This window comes from Chiloscyllium plagiosum, chromosome 3, assembly GCF_004010195.1.
Source record: "Chiloscyllium plagiosum isolate BGI_BamShark_2017 chromosome 3, ASM401019v2, whole genome shotgun sequence".
Taxonomy (NCBI): domain Eukaryota; kingdom Metazoa; phylum Chordata; class Chondrichthyes; order Orectolobiformes; family Hemiscylliidae; genus Chiloscyllium; species Chiloscyllium plagiosum.
Genome location: NC_057712.1, coordinates 101,891,003 through 101,914,176, shown reverse-complemented (window position 1 = coordinate 101,914,176; position 23,174 = coordinate 101,891,003).

Here is a 23,174-nt window from a genome sequence, read left to right as displayed (position 1 = left end):
TCCATCTGCCACTTCTCAGCCCATTGGCTCATCTGGTCAAGATCCTGTTGTAATCTGAGGTAACCATCTTCGCTGTCCACTATACCTCCAATTTTGGTGTCATCTGCAAATTTACTAACTGTACCTCTTATGCTCGCATCCAAATCATTTATGCAAATGACAAAAAGTAGAGGGCCCAGCACCGATCCTTGTGGCACTCCACTGGTCATAGGCCTCCAGTCTGAAAAACAACCCTCCACCACAACCCTCTATCTTCTACCTTTGAGCCAGTTCTGTATCCAAACGGCTAGTTCTCCCTGTATTCCATGAGATCTAACCTTGCTAATCAGTCTCCCATGGGGAGCCTTGTTGAACGCCTTACTGAAGTCCATCTAGATCACATCTACTGCTCTGTTTTGTTACTTCTTCAAACTTCTTGCCTTTAAACAACTGCCAAACCTTAAACAGATGATTGTCCACAGCAAACTGCCCTGTCTTCAAGACAACATCGACCACAACACTGTCCAACTCTGTCACATCAACCACTGCAAGACATGTCAGAATGTCGACATGGACGCCACTATTACCTGTGGGGGACACCACCCACCATGTACATGGCAGGCAATCATGTGACTCGGCCAACGTTGTCTATCTCATACGTTACAGACAAGGATGCCCTTAGGCATGATACAAAGGTTCGACCAAGCTGACACTATAATGATGGATGAATGGACACTGCACTACAATCAATAGACAGGAGGGTTCCCTCCCAGTTGGGGAACACTTCAGCGGTCATGGACATTCAGCCTCGGATCTTCAGGTGACCGTCCTCCAAGGCAGACTTCAGGACAGGCAACGACGCAAAGTGGCCGAGCAGAGGTTGATAGCCAAGTTGGTACCCATGAGAATGGCCTCAACCAGGATCTTGGGTTCATGTCTCACTACAGGTGACCCCACTACATTATACACTCTCATACACACACAAGTACACACTCTTACATACTCATACACTCACGCAGAAACTCTCTTGTACACACGCTCTCTCTCTCACACACACACACACATCCACACACACACTTATACTCCATCACACCCACACACACACTTTACCAAGCTTTCACCCACGCAAACACACACTCTTTCATGTGCACTCACACTCACATGCACACATCCACATGCACACACACACTCTCTCTCATGTATGCATACACACATGTAGGTCTATGGGGTAAATTTGTAATTGCAGACTTATAATTGCAGATACATTCTATTTTGCTCAAAAAATGCACATTCTGCAGGCAGACAATGCAAGTTGTTAGTATTTTGTAAATTCCACTTTGGAAATAGAACCAATCTGACTCAAGGTTGGAATACAGATAGACTCTAACCTTACACCTTTAATGCATTATCTGAGCTGAGATGTCACCTTAAGCTATCTCAAGAAAGTCACTTAAAAGAAGTCCTGGGATTTACATATTAATGAACCGAAACCTGCAACCATTTCTGAAAGATGAAAGACTTCACAGCAATCTAGGTTAGTTCAATACATCATTTCAGTTGCATGACACTGTAATCCTTTGCTATAAATTCTGCATCTTATGATCCTGTCCCTACCCGATGAAGAAGCAGCGCTCTGAAAGCTAGTGCTTCCAAATAAACCTGTTGGACTATAACCTGGGGTTGCGTGATTTTTAAGCATGATATCAGTTCATGGTCACTCTTGGATTGGCTACATAGTGTCTTCCCATTTTTTTTCCGTCCCTTTAAAAGTAGTGGTCATCTTAGTGATATTGCCTCCTATTATCTCCTGATGTATCCTTGGAAATGCCAATCACTTTATAAGATCATCTCTTTTGTGACCATTTGTACTGCTTAGCTTACCAAACCCATAGATCTTTATCAAGGTCAGGTAGCACCAATGAACAATGCATGTGCCTGCTTAGATCCTGTAGTGTTAGCCCTCTTTATGCTTTCCTATCATCACAAATATGCCAATACATCATGACATTTAAATTGTTATGATCCTAGCTGATTGTACTACTCGGTGAAAATGAGTACCGCAGATGCTGGAGATTAGAGTCGAGAGTGTGATGCTGGAAAAGCGCAGCAGACCAGGCAGCATCCGAGGGGCAGGAAAATCGATGTTTCGGGCCCCTCATCAGGAATGATGACTAGACAGGTCAGATCTTAGAATAAAACCTGGCTTTATATATCATACACATAACTTTTTTATCTAGTTTCTTTAAGTTGTGCAGGTCATTGAAAGATATTTATGAGGCTGTAGATGTTCTTTAACAACAGGAAATTCTTGTATTACATAATTTGAACCTAGCTATAAATATTACAGTTAGAAAGACCTTAACATAAATATTGAATAAATTTCACCCTTTTCTCCCCCAATACTATCTTCCAGGAGAGACTCAAGTTCACAGAAATTATCCTATTTTAACTTTTTTAAGTTACTACTTAACTGACTTCTTCCAGTTATCTTTCCTGAACTGCAGAGATAATTTTATGATTTCTCACCAAGTTCAATAGCATTATCAATTCTGATGACCTAACGTTTTGCAATTCTGACAACCTTAAGATTTCTATCTCAAACTTTCCTGAATTGGAAGCTCCACACTAGAAACATGTACTGCTGCTTCAGTGACTTGCTTCTTCTGAACAGAATAAAAAGAATTATGAGGACCAAAATGAAAAACTTGCTTCTGAACTCAACATTTGATTCTTCTTGACTGAAGCTGTGTTTTCTGGTTTGAACTGAAAACAAAACTAATGGCTCAATTCGCTTAATCTGTTTACATTGCCTCTCATGATCCTAAAAGTGTAAATATCTTATTCTATTAACACTCCAGGCATTCTCTCAAGACGTTTTGGAATTTTTGCATTGAGGTCACTAAATTATATATGCTAATCCTTTTCAAACAATCTAAGTTCAAGAAAAGACAATAACATACAGTATTTCACATATCTTTCTTCACAGATTATTTTGAAAAACTTATTAATATCCCTTAACTACAAGAACCAAAAGAATTGCATTATTTTAAACAAATTAAAGTCAAGTTAATGATGCACAACTCACCGACAAAGTACTGCTACGTACTTAAAGTTGTAAAACTAAATTATTTTAAAACAGATTTGTGTCCTTGAATAAAAGTCCCTTACCTCACATTTGCTTCCATTAGATCAAGCCATAAAACAATGATAAACCCATGATCTCATTTTTGACTTGAGCATGTGGCTTTCTGTCTTACAATGACTGTTTTAAACAAGTCTACAAAATAATTTAATTCCACCACTTGCTTAGTCAAGTAAAAATAATTAATTATTGAAAAGTAATTCAATCCTATAATGGCCATTTGAATAGTCTGTCTTAACTGTAATAACCTTCCCAGAACTCTCTGGAGCCTTTGACACAGTTGCCATTTTTCCACTGTGACCCAGTTGCATGGGACTACTCTCATCTGGTTCCTTTATTATCATAGCAAGAGAATCAGTGTTAATGGTTTCTCTTCCTGCTTTCACACTGTTAACTCATGTGTTCCCCAAGGATCAATCTTCCTACTACTCACGTACATGCTGCCATTTAGGACACCAACCAAAGGCTCAGCATTTGTTGTCATTCATTTGTTGATGACACCCAGTTCAACTTCTCCACTACTTCTCGCAACTGCAGCACTGTTGCTAAACTATCAGGAAATCACTACTGTGTCAGCAGATGTTTCCTCCAATTAGGTTTTAGGAAAACTGACACCACTATTGTCTTTCCCACTTGACACTCTGTTCCTTAGTTGCTGCCTCCATGTCATTCCCTGGTGACATTCTGAGGGTAAGGCAGTTTGTTCACAACCTTGGTGTCACATTCAAACCTGGGATGAGCTTTCAGCTTCATATTTATTCCATCCCAATGATTGCCTGTCTCCCCCTTAACAACTCTGCCAGGCTTCACCATTGTGATCAACTGCTGAAACCCCCATTCACAGTATCTATCAGACAATGTGGACAAATGTCCATTATGTTCCCCCATAACAAAAGCAGGACAAATCAAACTTGGACAATTACAGCCCCACTACTCAGCTCTCAATCATTGTAAAGTCATAGGCCATGTCATCAAGCAGCATCTGAACCACAATAACCTGTTCAGTGATGTCCATTTTGGGGTTCTGCCAGGGTCTTTCGGCTCACAATCTCATTAAAGCCTTAGTTGAAACATAGATAAACCAGCTGAATTCCGGAGGTGCGGTGAGAGTGGTAGCCCTGAACATCAAGGCTACATTTGACCTAATGCAGCATCAAGGAGGCCTAGCAAAACTGCAATCAGTGGGAATCAGGGAACACTCTCTGCTAGTTAGAGTCATATTAGGTACACATGAAGATTGTTGAGGTTGTTCAAGGTCAGCTCCAGGACACCTCTGCATGAGTTCCTCAGGGTAGTGTCCCACGTCCAACTATTTTCAACTGCTTCATCAATGACTTTACCTCCATCATAAGGTCAGAAATGCTGATGATTGCACCATTCACAACTCCTCAGATACTGAAGCTGTCCAAATACAACAAAACCTGGACAAAATTGTGGCTGAAAAGTGGCAAGTAACATTTGTGCCATACAAAAAGCAAGCAATTAATCACCAAAAACAGCCAATCTAACCATTGCTCTTTGAGAGGCATTACCATGACTGAATCCCCATTATCAACATCCTGGGGATTTTCATTGACTAATAACTGAACTGGACTAGCCATGCAAATACAATGGCTACAATGGGGAAGTTATTAACTCACCTCCTGAATCCCCAAAGCCTACCCACAAGTCAGGAGTCTGATGAAATGCTCTCCATGTGCCTGGATGAGTTCAGCTCCAACAACACACAAGAAACTTGACACCATCCAGGGCAAAGCAGCCCGCTTGATTGTCATCACATCCACAAGCATTTCTCCTCGACTGACACCCATTTGCAACAGTTGTGCACAATCTACAAAATGCACTGCAGAAATTCAGCAAAGCTCCTGAGATAATACCTTCTAAACTCACTTCCATCTAGACCACTACCATCTGGAAAGATAAGGACAGCAGATACATGGGATCGCCACCATCTTCACGTTTCCCTCCAAGCCACTCATTATTGAGATTTGAAAATGTATCGCTATTCCTGCGCTGTTAATGGGTCAAAATCCTGGAAATCTCTCATTAACTGCATTATGAGTCCACCTGCAGCAAATAGTTGACAGCAGTTCAAAAACATAGCTCACTATTACCCTCTCTACAGCAAATAAGGTTGGGAAATAAATGCTGGCCCGCATCCTGCATATGAATTGTTTTAAACAGCCTTTGTTACATCGAGACTCAACGTTTCTCACTCTAGGTTTATCTCTCATATTCTGCCCTCTATATACTTGAGTGGATCCAAAACTCTACTGCTTAGAGGGACGGACATATTCGATTTGGTGATTGGCAATGAACCATGCTGCGTGTCACATCTCTCGGTGGGAGAGCATTTTGGTGACAGTGATCACAACTCCCTGACTTTTACTATACTCATGGAGAGGGATAGGAACAGACATAATGGGAAAGTATTTAATTGGGGGAGGGGAATTACAATGATATTAGGTAGGAAGTGGGGTGCCTAAATTGGGAACAGATGTTCTCAGCGAAATGTACAACAGAAATGTGGAGGTAGTTTAGGGAGCACTTGTTGATGGTGCTATACAGGTTTGGCCCACTGAGGCAAGGAAGGGATGGTAGGTTGAAAGAACCTTAGATGTCAAGAGATGTGGAACATGTAGTCAAGAGGAAAAAGAAATCTTACTTAAGGATGAGGAGGCAAGGATCAAACAGGGCTTTAGAGGGCTACACGATAGCCAGGAAAGAACTGAACAATAGAGCTGGAAGGGGGCATGAGAAAGCTTTAGAGAGTAAGATTAAGGAAAACCCCTAAGGTGTTCTACACTTATGTGAGGAACAAGAGAATGGTCAGAGTGAGGGTAGGCCCGATCAGCGATAGTGGAGGGAACTTGCGCCTGGAGTCAGAGGAAGTAGGAATGTCCTTAATGAAAACTTTGCTTCAGTTTTCACTACTGAGAGGGACCTTGACATTTCTGAGGACAGCATGAAACAGACTGATATGTTGGAACAGATTGATATTAGGAAGGAGGATGCACTGAAAATTTTGTAAAACATAAGGTTAGATACATCCTCCGGGCCAGATGGAATATATCCAAGGTTACTGCAGGAAGTGAGGTAAGAGATTGCTGCACCGTTGGCTATGATCTTTACATCCTCACTGTCCACTGGAATAGTGCCAGATGATTGGATGGCAGCAAATGTTATTCCCTTGTTCAAAAAAGGGAATAGGGATAATCCTGGGAATTACAGAATAGTCAACCTTAGGTCAGTGGTGAACAAATAACTGGAGAGGATTCTGAGAGATAGGACTTATAATCACTTGGATAACCATAGTTTGATTAGAGATAGTCAGCATGGCTTTGTGAGGGGCAGGGCATGCCTCACAAACCTTACTGAATTCTTTGAGGATGTGACAAAACACACTGATGAAGGTAGAGCAGTGGATGTGGTGTACATGGATTTCAGTAAGGTGTTTGATGAGGTTCCCCATGGTAGGCTCATTCAGAAAGTAAGGAGGCATGGGATGTAGGGAAATTTGGCTGTCTGGATACAGAATTAGCTGGCCCATAGAAGGCAGAGGGTGGTGGTAGATGAAAAGTATTCAACCTGGAGCTCGGTGACCAGTGATGTTCCACAGGTGTCTGTGCTGGGACCTCTGCTCTTTGTAATTTTTATAATTGACTTGGTTAAGGAAGTGGAGGTTAGGTTAGTAAGTTTGCCAATGACATGAATTTTGGTGGAGTTGTTGATAGTGTGGAGGGCTGTTGTCGGTTGCAACAGGACATTGACAGGATATAGAGCTGGGCTAATAAGTAGCAGATCGAGTTCAACTGGAAAAGTCTTAAGTCATTCACTTTGGAAGGTTGAATTTGAATGTAGAATACAGGGTTGAAATCAGGATTGTTGGCAGTGTGGAAGAACAGAGAAATCTTAGGGTCCATGTCCATAGCTCCCTCCAAGTTGCCACACAAGTTGATAGGGTTGTTAAGAAGGCGTATGGTATGTTGGCTTTCATTTGCGGGAGGACTGAATTTAAAAGCTGCGAGGTTATGCTATAGTTCTATAGAGCCCTGGTTAGATCACACTTGGAATATTGTGTACAGTTCTGGTCACCTCATTATTGGAAGGATGTGGAAACTTTAGAGAGGGTGTAGAGGAGATTTACCAGAATGTTGCCTAGACTGGAGGGCATGTCATATGAAGAAAGGTTGAGGGAGCTAGGGCTTTTCTCTTTGGAGCGACAAAGGATGAGAGGTGACTTGATAGAGGTGTACAAGATGATGAGAGGCATAGATCGAATGGATAACCAAAGACTTTTTCCCATGGCGGAAATGTCTATCATGAGGGGGAATAATTTTAAGGTAACTGGAGGAAGGTTTGGGAAGATGTCAGAGGTAGGTTCTTTACTCAGAGTGTGGTGGGTGTGTGGAATGCACTGCCAGCAGTGGTAGTCGAGTCAGATACATTAGGGACATTTAAACGACACTTGGATTGGTACATAGAAGATCGGACAATGAAGGGTATGTAGGTTAGTCTGATCTTAGAGTAGGATAAAATGACGGCACAATATTGAGGGCCAAAGGACCTGTACTGTGCTGTTTTGTTCTATATTCCAAGTTTTAACGTCCAAAAACTCCTGTAACTATCTCCCTCCCTATCTCTGCAATATTCTTCACCTCTAAAACCCTTTAAAGTATTTGCATTTCTTCAATTCTGTTCTCTTGTACATTTCCAAAATTAATTGCTCGGCTCTCAGTTGCCTTTATCTTCAGTTGCCTAGTTAAAGCTCTCCCTATAGCTTCCTGTCTCTTCACATCACTTTCCACCTGTAAAACACACATTAAAACCCATCTCTTTGAACAAGCTTTTAACCTGCCCACCTATATCTCTTTATGTGGCTCAGTGTCATACTCAGTTTTACAATGCCCCTGTGATGAACCGTAGAGAAAGTGAGGACTGCAGATCAGAGTCGAGAATGTGTTGCTGGAAAAGCACAAGAGGTCAGGCAGCATCTGAGGAGCTAGAGGATTGTTGTTTCAGGCATAAACCCTTCATCAGGAACCATGCTGTGATGAACAGTGGGTTATTTCATTACATTAAAAGGTACTAGAGAAATATAAGTTGTTTTGTGTTGTTGGGAAATAGTTTCTCCTCATCTCCATCATCCAAAAACTTCAAGTCATCCAAAACTCTGCTGGCCACATCTCATCCTGCATCAAGTCTAGTCTACCAATCACCCATATCCTTGTTGATCTATGATTGTAGTTATTTCACCAATACCTCATTTAAAATTCTTGTTTTGTGCTTAACTTTCCCCATGAACCTGCTTATCCCTATCTCTGAAACCATTTCCAACCAATGAAATAGATTAGAGGAAGAACACTGAAACAACAGCTGACACCATGGCTGCAACATTGCTCTGATTCAATATCTGATTAGCATCTCAGGTTTAAAATAGTCAGAGAACTCCAGATGAAACTTTCAGTTTTTAAGCAGGGGGGATGTGCAATAATGGTCATTGATCCCAAAACAATAGCACATTACTGATTAAAATGTGAACGTATGACAAATGGTAAATAAAATTGATGACTTACAAGAGCAGATAGCCAAATGGGAATTTGATGTTGCTGTGATAATGGAGACCAGGCAGCACTGAATACTAAATATTACTTGAGATCAGAAATTCAGGAAATATAGAGAAGAAATGAGAGAAAAGAGTTGGCAATATAGGTCCAGGTGTATATTATTACATTGCTGGACAGAATAGATGCCCAAGAAAAGTCTAAGAATCATAGCAAATAAAAATGGATACAATATATTCTAAAGACCAACAACTATTAGAAAAAATAAAGAAGAATGTATTTGTAAGGAAATTTAGGGAATTGTGAAGAATACACTGCAGCTATAATGTTAAATGTTAATTATACTGATATAATAGTAATCATGGGATAGTAATCATGTAAAGGGCAATGACGGCAAGAATTTCTGAAATGTGTCAATGAGCATTTCCTAGACAGATATCTTTCTGGTCCAATGAAGAAGGAAGCATTGCTGAATTTGGTTCTGAGAATGAAGTAAGTTAAGTATTTGTAGGGGATATCTGACAAGGACTGTGATCATAGAGCAAAAATATTTACGTAAGTGTTAAGGAGCAAAAATCAGAGTAAAGATATTAAATTAGGATGGCATTTTCATTTGTGAGACAACAGATCTAGCCCAGGTAATTGGAACCAAAAATCAGGAGTTAAAGCTGAAAAGGAGCAATGGACTGTGATTAAAGATGAGATGATTCAGCAACAATGGGGTATGTAAGGACATAACAAATAGGAACAGGAGTAGGCCATTCACCTCCTCAAGCCTACCGTGCCATTCACCGCGATTGTGGTTGATAAAGTCCCAACTCCTCTTTAATGGAATTCATCACAGCCCTTAACTCCATGATATCTCAAAGCTCCATCTTGAAATACTTTCAATGATCTAGTCTCCACAACTCTCTGGAGCAAAGAATTCCAGACTTCCAATACCCTCTGAGAAAAGAATTTCATTCAAATATTCATTTTAAATAAGTGTACCCTTATTCCAAAACTATGCCCCTAGTTGGTGATTGCCACACTAGGAAAAGCATCTTCTCAATATCTATAGCCACCCTCAAAATCTTGCATTTTTCATGAAGTATTTCATTCATTTCACTCTTCGAAATTCTAATGAACAAAGACCTAACCTCTTTCTTCCTCTCTCTTGCTCTTCCCATGAGAAGAATATAGAACAAATAAAGCCAGAATGCACTGGTTGGTGAAAGAGATCGAGACTAAGATGAAGCAAGAAAATATCCATTTGGCAGATGTTAAGTAGATAATACAATTGAAAACCAACCTGAATATAGGAGGTTCATATAGATGGTGTAAACAAAATGAAAGCAGTAAAGCAAAAGTATGAGAAGAAACAGTTAACATGAATGGGTATTCAAAAGTCTTCTCTAGTGTTACAATCAAGGTACACAGAATTGTTATGCTTGGAATTGTAACTCTAAGGTAAAATGAAGGAGATCATACAATTGTTCTGCAATATGCCTCGCAATAAACCTGAATGGTTTGCTTATTAGAGGTTAAAGGAAACACAGACTGTTTTCCTTGTTCAAAATTACGAAGATTCTAGAAAGAGTAGATGGGAGGAAATAGTCCCAAGTGTTAGTAAGGTGAAGAACTAGAAGTCACAGACTCAAAGTTGTCAGAAAAGGAACAAAATATAATATGCAAGATTTCTTTTCACATGGAATCGTTAAGATCTGGAATGTTTTCATGAGAGTGTGGTAAGACGGTGGCTTCCAAAACGTTATTGGATAATTACCTGAATAGAAAATGGGGAATGGGGAATGGGGGCAAGTGTATATGGCATTGGTGGTGTTACCATTGTGGAGAGAAGACAGAGACATGATAGGTGCGAAATGATGTCCTTCTATGAAACTGAATCTGCTGGAAAGCTTCTAATTATGAAGGTAATTGATTTTCTTTTGCTAATTTTCTCTCCCCTCTCAGTAATGCTGATATCTGCTGAGATCTGAGTACATAAGCATAGTCAGTCTACAGCAGACCACTCAAGTGGCTATCATTCATTCTCATGGCAAAACAATGGGGTCAGCAGGCTATTGTAATGTTTTCAAGACAGAATTCATAAGGCTTCTGAAAACTAAAGAGATGTAGTGATATGGGGAGTACATGTGAAAATGGTGTTGATTTTGTTGGATGGTAAAGCAGTCTCGAGAGCTGAATGGTCTCTTGCTCTATATTTCAATGTTCTACTGTCTTCCTAGCTAAGGAGTCTGAATGTTAAACATTATCTTTACTAAATGAACCACAATGACAGTCAAATGCTCCCCTTTAACCTGTTCACCTTTATTTCCTTAATAAAGGCACAATACTGCAGATGCTGAAGATTGGAAATAAGATCAGAAACTGCTGTTGAAATCAGCAGTCCTGGCAACATCTGTGAAGAGAGAAAGGAAGTTCATGTTTCGAGTCCTTGGTATGACTCTTCCTTGGTACACCATCCAAGAAGTCTGAGGAAGTGTTATATTGGACTCAAAAATGTTAGTTTTGTTTCTCTCCCCACAGCTGCTGTCTGACCTACTGAGTTTCAATAGCATTTTCTGTGTTTTTTATGCGTGTTTCTCTTTCGAATCATTGCATGCCTTTTATAAATATAGTCAACGTTTAAAATTGTATAATAACTTTCAATGTTTTTGTGTGGTTAATGCTTGTCTCAAAGCAGCTAAAGTTTGCACATTCTCCTCTACATGGGTTTACATGGGTTTCCTCCGGGTGCTCTGGCCAGGGATCTGAAATAAAAACATTTGCTTGATAATATTTTAACTTTTTCTAACTCTAGTTACTTGACCATGTAAAGTTAGGGGAATATTTACTAAATTTACATATTATGAATGCAGATAGTGATTATTTTCCCATTATTTAATATCCATTGGTGGATTGTTAACACCAGTATGTTATTAATGTATGTTATTAAAGTCTAAATGTTATTGCTGGAAATAAAGTCATGAGCACTAAAAAGACTCTTAAGGAAATATTTATCATTACTTAGGGGTCTGTGACAACGCTAACAGTAAATATACCCCATTATAATTATTCAGTCATATTGGGAGCCCAAGTGCTAATTAAAACCAATAACATTCTTTTGTGATAACAAGGTTCAATATAGTTTTATTTTGCACACATATGGAACAAATGAAGTTTCACTCCAAAGTGATAAAAAGAAGAAATACATCACCACCACATTACTTCTTCGGCATGTTGTTTTTTCCCCTCTAGTTCTGCTTTCCTGGTTCTGCTCTTCAAGATGGCGTGCATGCCAGGGATTAAAACATGTGCCACAAGTTTGCTTGCTGAAATCTATGTGTGGGCAGTGCCTTTACATGCTCAAAGGCAAGGTTGACCTTAAAATACTGTTTTAACACAGTATTTTATCAATATTACCTCCATCATTATTTCTTTCCATTTGTTTATTAATAATAAGTGGCCAGGGGTAAGCAACAAAGGGAGATAGTAGGTGTTATCTTTTCCTAACTTTGCATGAGTCCTCTCCTCTTGAAATGCATCTGCCACAGATTTCACATTCATTGTACCTTTGCATAAATGATTCAAAGTCCATTTTAATGGACAAGGAGCCATATTTCCTAAAAACTGTTAAGATATTAGTGTTTATTTTCTTCACAGTGACTCAATGGTTAACACTGCTGCCTCACAGCACCAGGTTCGATTCCAGCCTCGGGTGACTGTCTGTGTGGAGTTTCCACATTCTCCTCATGTCTGCAAGGGTTTCCTCTGGGTGCTCCGGTTTCCTCCCACTGCCCAAAGACGTGCAGTTTAGGTGGATTGAGCAATTTAGCATGGCCATTGTGTCCAGAGATTTGCAGACTAAATGGGTTAGCCATGTAAAATGCAAGTCGTAGGAGGGGTGGATTTGGGTGGGATGCTGTTTGGAGAGTCGATGTGGATTCAGTGTGGCCATATTGCCTACTTCCACACTGTAGGGATTCTATGATACTCCACAACTTGTTCTCTGCCTGAATGCAGGCAATGTGCTGTGACATTGTTTTTACTATGTGTACAGAATGAAGGCAGGACCTGAGTCTGCCCCAGCTGGAAAAGACAGCTGGACAAGTCTGTTCCATCCACAGGAGTAGATTCAATGGCTGAGCTGATTACTACACATTCTCACCGACCCATGATAAACTTTTGCTTCTTTGCATCTGAAGATCCACTGTAGGTCTGGAGTCATATGTAGGTCAGATCAAGTAAGGATGGGAGATGGCGCATTAGTTTTTACAAGAATCAGTGGTAGATTTATGGCACTGTGACTAAGATTAGCTTTTCGTGCCATACTTGTTAATTTAATTTAAAATTCCTCCAAATACCTGGGTGGGATTTGAAACCACACTGGCAGCATTATCCTGGGCCTCTGGTCTATTTGTACAGTGACATTATTGCAACACCAAAGCCTGACCATGTACATTTGAGAAAATGTCAAAAGTGTTCTGTTATGAACATGGACAGATAGAGTTGAGTACAATTACATCTTACAAAGAACAAATGCAAGTCAATAGTGAAATAAAATGAACTGAATGTAATGTGCTTTACTCTCATATATGTTCACAAGTAATACTTTGAAGCAATCTGTAAAATCATCAGAGTCCTATGTCATATTTACAGGACAATTCAATACTGTACAACAATTATCATTTCATTCTTGTTTTAGATTTAAGTTTGATTTCAGTTTATGTATTGTACTTAGCTTTGGTCTCCTCCCATGAATCTTTGGAAAAGATTTGGAGGAGGACCACAAGATTAATTCCCAATTCAAAGCATTTCAGTTACCAGAAAGCGTCAGAAAATTGGAGCTGTATTCTTTAGAAACTTTGTGGCAATTTGATTGTGATTTTGCTTCTGTGGACCAATTTTTACAACTGGGCAGGTTATAAACTAGCAGCAGTCTTGCCAAGTAAAACCAGAATTGATTTGCTTTTAAGTTTTGTCTTGGCCAGAAAATAGTGGGCCTGTGGAACAGGTCGCTGGCTCATGCAATGAAAGCTATTCCCTATTTTACTTTAAAGGAGAAGTGGCTAGGACAGAGATTACCTCATTCAAAAGCTATGTTCCCTTTAATATGTTGTTTAATATGACTACATGGCTTCAGATTGGTGGGGGGTATCTTATGATAGGCAAGGCATCACAAATACAGGGGATAGGCTAGGAAGATTTTTCATCAGTTCTGTATTGTCGAATGCAAAATCTTTATACCATACACTTCAGGTCAAGCAACTTTTCCTGTTACTTTTAATATATACCTTGGCCCACAAGCTATAATTTTAATGGCAGCACTGGGAACTATTTTGCATCTCAGAATAAATGCTAATTATATGAAGTAGTGTTTAACAGATGTGAATTACGAAAGTGCCATTCTTTATATGTGGCCAGCCAAGCCAACACGTGCTGATGGCCAATTGTGGTGTATATCATAGCTAATTTATTTTTCTCTTCTCAGCTAACTTTAGAAGATTCTTCTTTTTGATGTCTGCTTTCGAGAAGCAAGTAGCATGGGAAATATAGTGATTGTAATGAGATCAGCCCAGTGGACTTCACAGAATATGAGTTCTCTAATTGGGGCTGTTAATCTGGTCCAATCAGGGAGCCCTGGCTGACAGATAAGAATAGAAGTGTCAGACATCCTGTTCACTCTGAGACCTGGCTCTGAGGGAGCTGGATCAGAGAGAAATACTCTCCATGTGTAAACAAAGGGTAACTTGGTGAGGAGATACTGAAATTATTTCAGCAGTGATGTGAGAAAAGTACACAACTGAAGAAATTCACTTACAACAGTCGTCTTTGAGTTGGGGTAAGTATTTCTGGCATCATGCTGGCATTTGAGAAGCTTGACTCATTCAAAACTGCCATCAAAGACTGGGTTCAGTATGTGGAAAGAGTACATTACTTTTTCTAGGCAAATAAGATTGGGGCAGATGAACAGCAACAAGTAATTCTCCTAACAGCCTCTGAACCCAGAGCTTTATCGGTTACAAGGAGCCTAACTTTCCCAAAGGCACCAGATACCAAATCCTTTCAAGAGTTGACAGATTTAGTTAAGGAATATTACAAGTCCAAGCCTCCTCTAATTCTGAGATGCGATTGGTTTTACTCATCAATTCGAGAACCAGGAGAATCGATATTGGGATTTTTGACGAAGTTATGGTGACTGGCAGAGGCATGTGACTTTGGTTTAACCCTGAATGAGATGCTGAGAAACTGGGTGGGTATGTGGGATTAATTATGTGATCATACACAAGCACCAACTGGCTGAAGCCCAACTGGTCCTCAAACAGGCACTACAACTGGCTGTATCATTGGAAAATGTGGCAAGTGGAGCACATCAATTGCAGGATACTCCAATGGAAGTGGCCACCCTCCCCTGTCCAACTGAATATGGGGAACACCACTTGAATGAAGGTAATTGCATAGCCCCACTCAGGACATATCCTGATCAAAGGGAGTCTAGGTCAGTCCATGGTAAAATCCCAAAATAAAGCCAAGCCTTGGCCAAACGGTTAAAATTTTCTCCAGGATCTGGGACAGAAGGCCATTGCAGGTGCTGTCAGTATGCAGACTCGAGACAGCAGAAGTGTGCCACTAGACCTAAGTTGAGTAAAATAACTCATAAGCCAGTATCCAGGAGAGTGCACACCCTGGTTTGGAAAGATTAAATTGCTGAGCAACATCCAAATCAGAATCATCAAACTAAATATCTGGTTAAATAGTCACCCAGCTCTAATGGGGATTGAGACAGTGTGGCCATTTCCGTGGTTACAGAACCATTCTTTAACATAATTCACCCTGGACTCCAAAATGTAAGTTTATGCAAGACCTGAGCTACACTGAGAACCTATTCCAGGGAACTGCTACAGATCAATGATTTGGAGATGCCGGTGTTGGACTGGGGTGTACAAAGTTAAAAATCACACAACACCAGGTTATAGTCCAACAGGTTTAATTGGAAGCACACTAGCTTTCGGAGTGACGCTCCTTCATCAGCTGATAGTGGAGGGCTTAATCCTAACACACAGAATTTATAGCAAAAATTTAGTGTGATGTAACTGAAATTATACATTGAAAAATTGATTGTGTGTTAAGCCTTTCATCTGTTAGAATACAGTGATAGTTTCACTTTCATGAAAGAAGTGAAACTATCATGGTATTCTAACAGATGAAAGGCTTAACAGACAATCAGTTTTTCAATGTATAATTTCAGTTACATCACACTAAATTTTTGCTATAAATTCTGTGTGTTAGGATTAAGCCCTCCACTATCAGCTGATGAAGGAGCGTCACTCCGAAAGCTAGTGTGCTTCCAATTAAACCTGTTGAACTATAACCTGGTGTTGTGTGATTTTTAACTTTGCTACAGATTAAGGGTACTTCAAGTTCGATCTCTTATGAGAAGCAGCTGGTTCAGTTATTACTGATTGTAGTAAAAGGCTCAAGCCTAAACTTGATGGGCAAAATTGGTTGAGAAATATTCACCTAGATCAAGTTTTCTCAATTAGAAAAATGATTGTCTGAGTACAGTCCTAATTAAATATCTGGAGGATTTTCAGCAAAGTCGACCAAGGGAGGGGCTACCAAAGGAGCCAAGGCTACCTTCCATGTTGACCAGGAAGCAATTCCATGATTCTGCAAGGTCCACATAGTGCCATTTGCATTATGGGCAAAAGTAGAGACAGCAATCAGGAGGCTGGAAAGCAAAGGAAGTATTAAACCTATCCAGTTTGCGGAATGGACAGCACTGGTCACACTGATTATGAAGCCTGATAGCTTGGTTTAAAATCTTTTTTGTGGCAGGAGTTGTCCTTCACAAAGCTGGACATGAGGCATGCTTACTTGCAATTGCAGTTAGATTTGATTTATTTTGATTCGGCCTATTGCTGTCATGTGAACTGAAGTATTGTGAAAAATGTTGTCTTAAGTGCTTTACAGGCAGTTTGTGCTACACAAGTGCATCAGGGTAACAGAACTGAGTGCAGCATACAGTGTTCCAGCTGCTGAAGAGGTGCACAGAGAGATCAACATTAACATTAAAGAGGTCCATTCAAAAGTCTGATAACAGATGAGGATTCCCAGAAGTAGACTACAATTAGTACCCATAAGAGTTTGTACCAATATATGAGACTGCCATTTGGGGTAGCGTCAGCCTGTGCTGAGAAGACCAATTAGGAGCACTTAGAGAACTTGGCCATAATAGTTAAACATTTCGCCCACAGGTATGTGCCTTAGAAGGGAAAATTTTCCAGTTGGAAAATAAAGTGAGGGTGATCAAAAGTGCCCTGGCTTCCACATCTGTACAAGAGCTTGGGCTGGTGAACTATTGCAGGACGTTCATACATAACCTGGCCTGCATCCTGGCAGATAGCTTCCCAGTCAGATCTGGAGTCAGGCAAGGCTGCCCTCTCTCTCTCTCCTGCCTTGTTTGTGTGCTGCATAGAGCCATTTGCCGAGTCCATCAGGAAGGATGTGAGCCTGAGAGAGGTGACTATTCCTGGCAGCGGGGGCCTGCAGGTTAAGGCCTCCCTGTACATGGATGATGTCGCCATTTTTGCTCGGTTCCGCTGTCCGTGCACAGACACTTGAGCATATGTGACCAGTTCGAACGGGCCTTGGGGCCAAGGTCAACCAAGGCAAGAGTGAGGACATGCTCTTCGATAACTGGGCCGACCAATCTTTCATCCCCTTCACCGTCAGGACTGACCACCTGAAGGTTCTGGGTATTTGGTTCGGAGAGGCTGGGGTGTGCGCCATGTCTTGGGGGAGCGTATCAAGAAAGTGAGGAAGAAACTGGGCAAATGGAAGCTACGGTCGCTCTCCATCGCAGGTAAAAACCTAGTCATCAGGTGTGAGGCACTGTCACTGTTGTTATATGTGGCACAGATCTGGCCTATTCCCAGAACCTGTGCCGTCACAGTCACCCAGGCCATCTTCTATTTTATATGGAGATCAAAGTTGGCCAAGGTCCAAAGGGACTCGATGTACAAAGCTCTGGGCAACGGGGGAAAAAACACATCAAATGCCACCCTCACCCTGATGGCCACCTTTGTGTGTGGCTGCATCAAGTGTGCGTGGATCCCTGGTACGCAAACACCAAGCGTCACTACATACTGAGGTTCTACCTGTCCGTGTTGCGAAGGATGGGCCTGGCCTCGCTACCGCAGAACGCTCCGAGTAGTTGGACTGTTCTGTATCATCTGTCCTTTGTAGAGAAATTTATGAAGAAAAACACCTTTGACCACAAGTCCATCAGGAAGTGGTCAACACATAGTGTCCTTGAGACCCTTCGGGAAAAGGAGAGGGCGGATCCTATCGAGCGGTTCCCTGAGCAGACTGTCAAAGCCATTTGGCAGAATGCCTCATCGCCAGAACTTTCCAAAAGCACCAAGACATGGCTTGGCTGGTGGTGAGAAGGGCTCTGCCTGTGAGATCCTTTATTCAGGCCCGGACTCTCTGCCGCACCGCACGCTGCCCTTGAAGCGGCTGTGGAGGGGATGAGACTGTCACACACCTCCTTCCGGAATGTGCCTACGCAAAAGAAGTCTGGAGATGAATGCAGTGGTGTTTGTCGAGGTTTGTCCCGAGCAGCTCCGTGATGCGGGACTCCGTGCTCTACGGTCTGTTCCCCGGGACGCACACTGAGACGAACATCAACTGTGCCTGGAGGATCATCGTCACACACCTCCTTCCGGAATGTGCCTATGCAGAGGAAGTCTGGAGATGAATGCAGTGGTGTTTGTCGAGGTTTGTCCCGAGCAGCTCCATGATGCGGGACTCCATGCTCTACGGTCTGTTCCCCGGGACGCACACTGAGACGAACATCAACTGTGCCTGGAGGATCATCAACTCGGTGAAAGATGCTCTTGGTCTGTCCAAAATCTGTTGATCTTCCAGCTGAAGGAGTTGACCCCGACTGAGTGTTGCGGACTGGCACCTTCCAAGGTCCAGGACTACGTGTTGAGGGATGCGCTGAAGCTTGGGGCAGCTGCTGTCAAGGTGCGGTGGGGAAAGACCACCATGTAACATCTGCCTGTCAAAGAACAGGGGGCCCATGCAGTAAGTGAGCTCTGCTGACGCCGCAGCTAAATATATGGATAGTAAACGTACAGACCTGTATATACAAATGATTACTCGATCTTTGTATGCAAAGAAATGGAATGTTTACGTATGTATGGCATGACCAATTGTCCAGATCATCAAAATATTTTTATGAATAAAGTATATTTTTGAAATAAAACGAAGCTTTGCATCAACTCCTAAAAAAGGGTTGGCTTTGGAAATGGTCACATAATCAGGCCATAGCTATTTCTTCACTCCCCTGAAAGCTGTTATCCTCCAAAGTGTTGGCAGACGATGAGATTGGTATTGATATGCGATGCCTCCCCATATGACATTGGGGTAGTATTAGCGCATTGGTGGTCAATAGCGTATACATTCAGGACTTTGGCTAATGCAGAGTGTAAATATAGGCAAAAGTGAGGACTGCAGATGCTGGAAATCAGAGTTTAGAATAGAGTGGTGCTGGAAAAGCACAGTCGGTTAGACAGCATCCGAGCAGCAGGAAAATCGATGTTTCAGGCAAAAGCCCTTCATCAGGAATCCTGATGTTCCTGTTCCTGAATCCTGTTCCTGATGAAGGGTTTTGCCTGAAACGTCGATTTTCCTGCACCTCGGATGCTGCCTGACCTGCTGTGCATTTCCAGCACCACTCTAATCCAGAGTATAAATATGCCCAGATAGAGAAAGAAGGTTTGGCAGTCAGATTTGGAGTCAGGAAGTTCCACCAGTACCTTTACAGACATAAATTTATTCTAATAACATAGGTCTGCTTAAAGAGGACAAGGCAGTACTGCCCATAACTTCAGGCAACATTCAGCGATGCGCTCTAATATTAAGTGCGTATAATTACAAGTTGAAACGCTATCTGGGAGGCCAAATAGCAAATGCAGACGTGTTGAGCCACCTCCTGCTGACAGATACAACACTGGAACAGTCTGTAATGGTTATAAATTTTCTGGACCGACTTCCAGGGAAGACCGGCATTTATTGTCCTTAATTATCCGCTTGGAATGTGAAGCTGAACAATGCTTGTTCTGGTGGTGGTGCTCCCAGAATATTATGAGATAGGTAAGTCCAGACCCAGGAATAAAATAATATGGTGGTGGTGGTGGTTGGTGGTGGTGGTGATTGCGGTGGTGGTGATGGCGGCGGTGGTGGTGATGGCGGTGTGGTGGTGGTGGTGGTGATGGCGGTGGTGGTGGTGTTGGGGATAGGGTGTTGGGGTTAATGAGGCAAGGTTTGCAGGCAGACCAGAAATTGCTGAAATTATCGGCAAACAGACAAGGTAATCAGAGTCGGTCGATGTTTGCCTGTAATTTGAGTGCCATCTGCAGAATGCAGAAAACAATCCAATGGACAGGCAGTTCAATTATTTACATATTGTCAAGTGCTAATTATCTCCTTCTCAGGTTCGAAATCTGACTTGAACTGTGTATACATGGTTTCCAGAGTTTCCAGGACAGTGAAGCCTAAGCTGAAATAGAGACAAAATAAAAATGCCGGAAATGTTCAGCTGCTAAGATAGGGTCAAGTGGCGATGCATTGCCAGAGGCAATCAAGGTTACCACTGTACTTACTCTCTCCAGTTCAACTTCTTCCAGGAATCTGCAGGCCATAGAGTCAAAGAGTCATAGAGATATACAGTATGGAAACAGACCCTTCGATCCAATGTGTCCATGCTGACAAGATATCCCAACCCAATCTAGTCCCACCTGCCAGCACCTGGCCCATATCCCTCCAAAGTCTTCCTATTCCTATACCCATCCAAGTGCCTTTTAAATGTTGTAATTGTACTAGCCTCCACCACTTCCTCTGGCAGCTCATTCCATACAAGTACCACCCTCTTAAGTGAAAAAGTTGCCCCTAAACCTATGCCCTCTAGTTCTGGACTCTCACACCCCAGAGAAAAGACTTTGTTTATTTATCCTATCCATGCCCCTCATGATTTTATAAACCTCTTTCAGGTCACCCCTCAGCCTCTGATGCTCCAGGGAAAACAGCTCTAGCATATTCAACCTCTCTCTATCGCTCAAATCCTGAAAACTGGCAACATCCATGTAAATCTTTTCTAAACCCCTTCAAGTTTCACAACATCTTTCCAATAGGAAGGAGACCAGAATTGCATGCAATATTACAACAGTGGCTGAACCAATGTCCTGTACAGCCGCAACATGACCTCCCAACTCAATAATCTGATGAATAAAGGAAAGCATACCAAACGCCTTCTTCACTATCCTATCTACCTGTGACTCCACTTTCTGGAGAACCTCACAATCAACTACCAGTCTATCTCACTGGTCATAGAGTCATAGAGATGTACAGCATTGAAACAGACCCTTCGGTCTAACCCATGCATGCCGACCAGATATCCCAACCTAATCTAGTCCCACCTGCCAGCACCTGGCCCATATCCCTCCAAACCCTACCTATTCATATACCCATCCAAATGCCTCTTAAATGTTGCAATTGTACCAGACTCCACCACATCCTCTGGCAGCTCATTCCATACACGTACCATCCTCTGGTGACTAAGTTGAAAATCACACAACACCAGGTTATAGTCCAACAGGTTTAATTGGAAGCACTAGCTTTCAGAGCGTCGCTCCTTCATCACATACACAGAATTTATAGCAGAAATTTACAGTGTGATGTAACTGAAATTATACATTGAAAATTGATTGTCTGTTAAGCCTTTCATCTGTTAGAATACCATGATAGTTTCACTTCTTTTATGTGTAAATCTCAAAACCTTTTTTTAAGAAGTTGCATTCTCAGGTTAGCTGTTAACAATGGTGATAGCGAGACAATATGTTGAAGGTTCTGGATTAGTGGTGCTGGAAGAGCACAGTTTCAGAATGGAGTACAATAGGTGAGTGGGGAAGAGGATGAAGGTGATAGGTCAGGGAGGAGGGTGGAGTGGATAGGTGGAAAAGAAGATAGGCAGGTAGGACAAGTCATGGGGACAGTGCTGAGCTGGAAGTGCTGAGCTGGAAGTGCTGAGCTGGAAGGTGGGGGAAGGGGAAATTGCTATTTCTTCTGAATTGCCTTGATGAGTGCTAGATGAAAAACTTTGATAAAATGTTTCATTTTCCACATATATTCTTTGCTCCCCAACAACTACTTGAATTTGAAGTACTTTTGTGGTTGAGTGGAATTACAAAACAGTGATGTAAAGTCATTGAGACTGTTCAGAAAACAACTTACAACATCATGCTTGGCCCTAACTACAATAGTTACTAAGATGCCCACGATCCGGAGAAACTCATGAATAGATGTGATCAGCTTTATCGGGCTTTCATATGAAATGCTAACAAAACTCCAAACGTCATAACTTGTTACCCACGGACAGGTCTCAGAATGGCTGCCAGCTGCAGAATTCAAAACAACTAGCTAAACTGAAATGTCAAATTAAAGTTTTAAGAATAATTCAATGCCATACCTTATATGCACAATAAACTAACTCTAATGACTGTTGAACTTTGAACACTGATAATGTAAAGACACTAATCAAATGATCAGTGCAGATTTCTATCTCTTTTTGTGGGATGTGGGTCTCTCCAACAAAGACAGCATTTGTTACATATCCCTAAATCCCATCAGCTTGCCATCTTTTTGATCTGCTGTTATCAGGTACTAGTAGGTACAGTTAAGCGGGGAGTGCAAATAGAAAGTGAGTTCGAAGATTTTGACCCAGTAAGAATGAAGGAACAGTGATATAGTTACAAATCAGGATAATGTGGCATGGAGGATTATTTGCTGGTGGTGATGTTTCTGTGTGTCTACTGCCCTTGCCTTTATATATGGTAGAGGTGACAGTCTTAGCTGGTCTTGTCAAGACATCCTATGTCTGGGTGGTGAAGGAAGTGAATTTTGAAGGTAGCAGATTGGGTGTGGATCAAGCAGATTGTTTTGTCCCGAATGGTATCAAGCTTCTTGAGTGTTGTTGGAGCTGCACGCATCCAGGCCGTTGGGAAGTATTCCATCACATAAGATCGTTAGCAATAGGAGTATAGTAGGCCATTCAGCTTATTAAGTCTGCGCTGCTATTGGATGAGATCATAGCTGATCTGACAATCTTCAATTTCACTTTCCTGTCTTTTCCCTATGACCCTATGTTTAAAAATCTCACACCCTGAGTTGTGCCTTCTCGATAAAAGCAAATTACTGTGGATGCTGGAATCTGAAACCAAAAGAGAAAATGTTGGAAAATCTCAGCAGGTCTGGCAGCATCTGGCAGCATGTTTCGAGTCTAACTGACCTTTTGTCAAAGCTAAATAAAAAGGGAGAAATAGCGAGGTATTTATACTAGAGAAGGTGAGTCATGGCTCCATAAGCAAAGATAGCAATAAAGAGGTGATAATGACAGTGCATAGAGAGATTATAGGGAGATTAGGAGCTGTGAATGACCA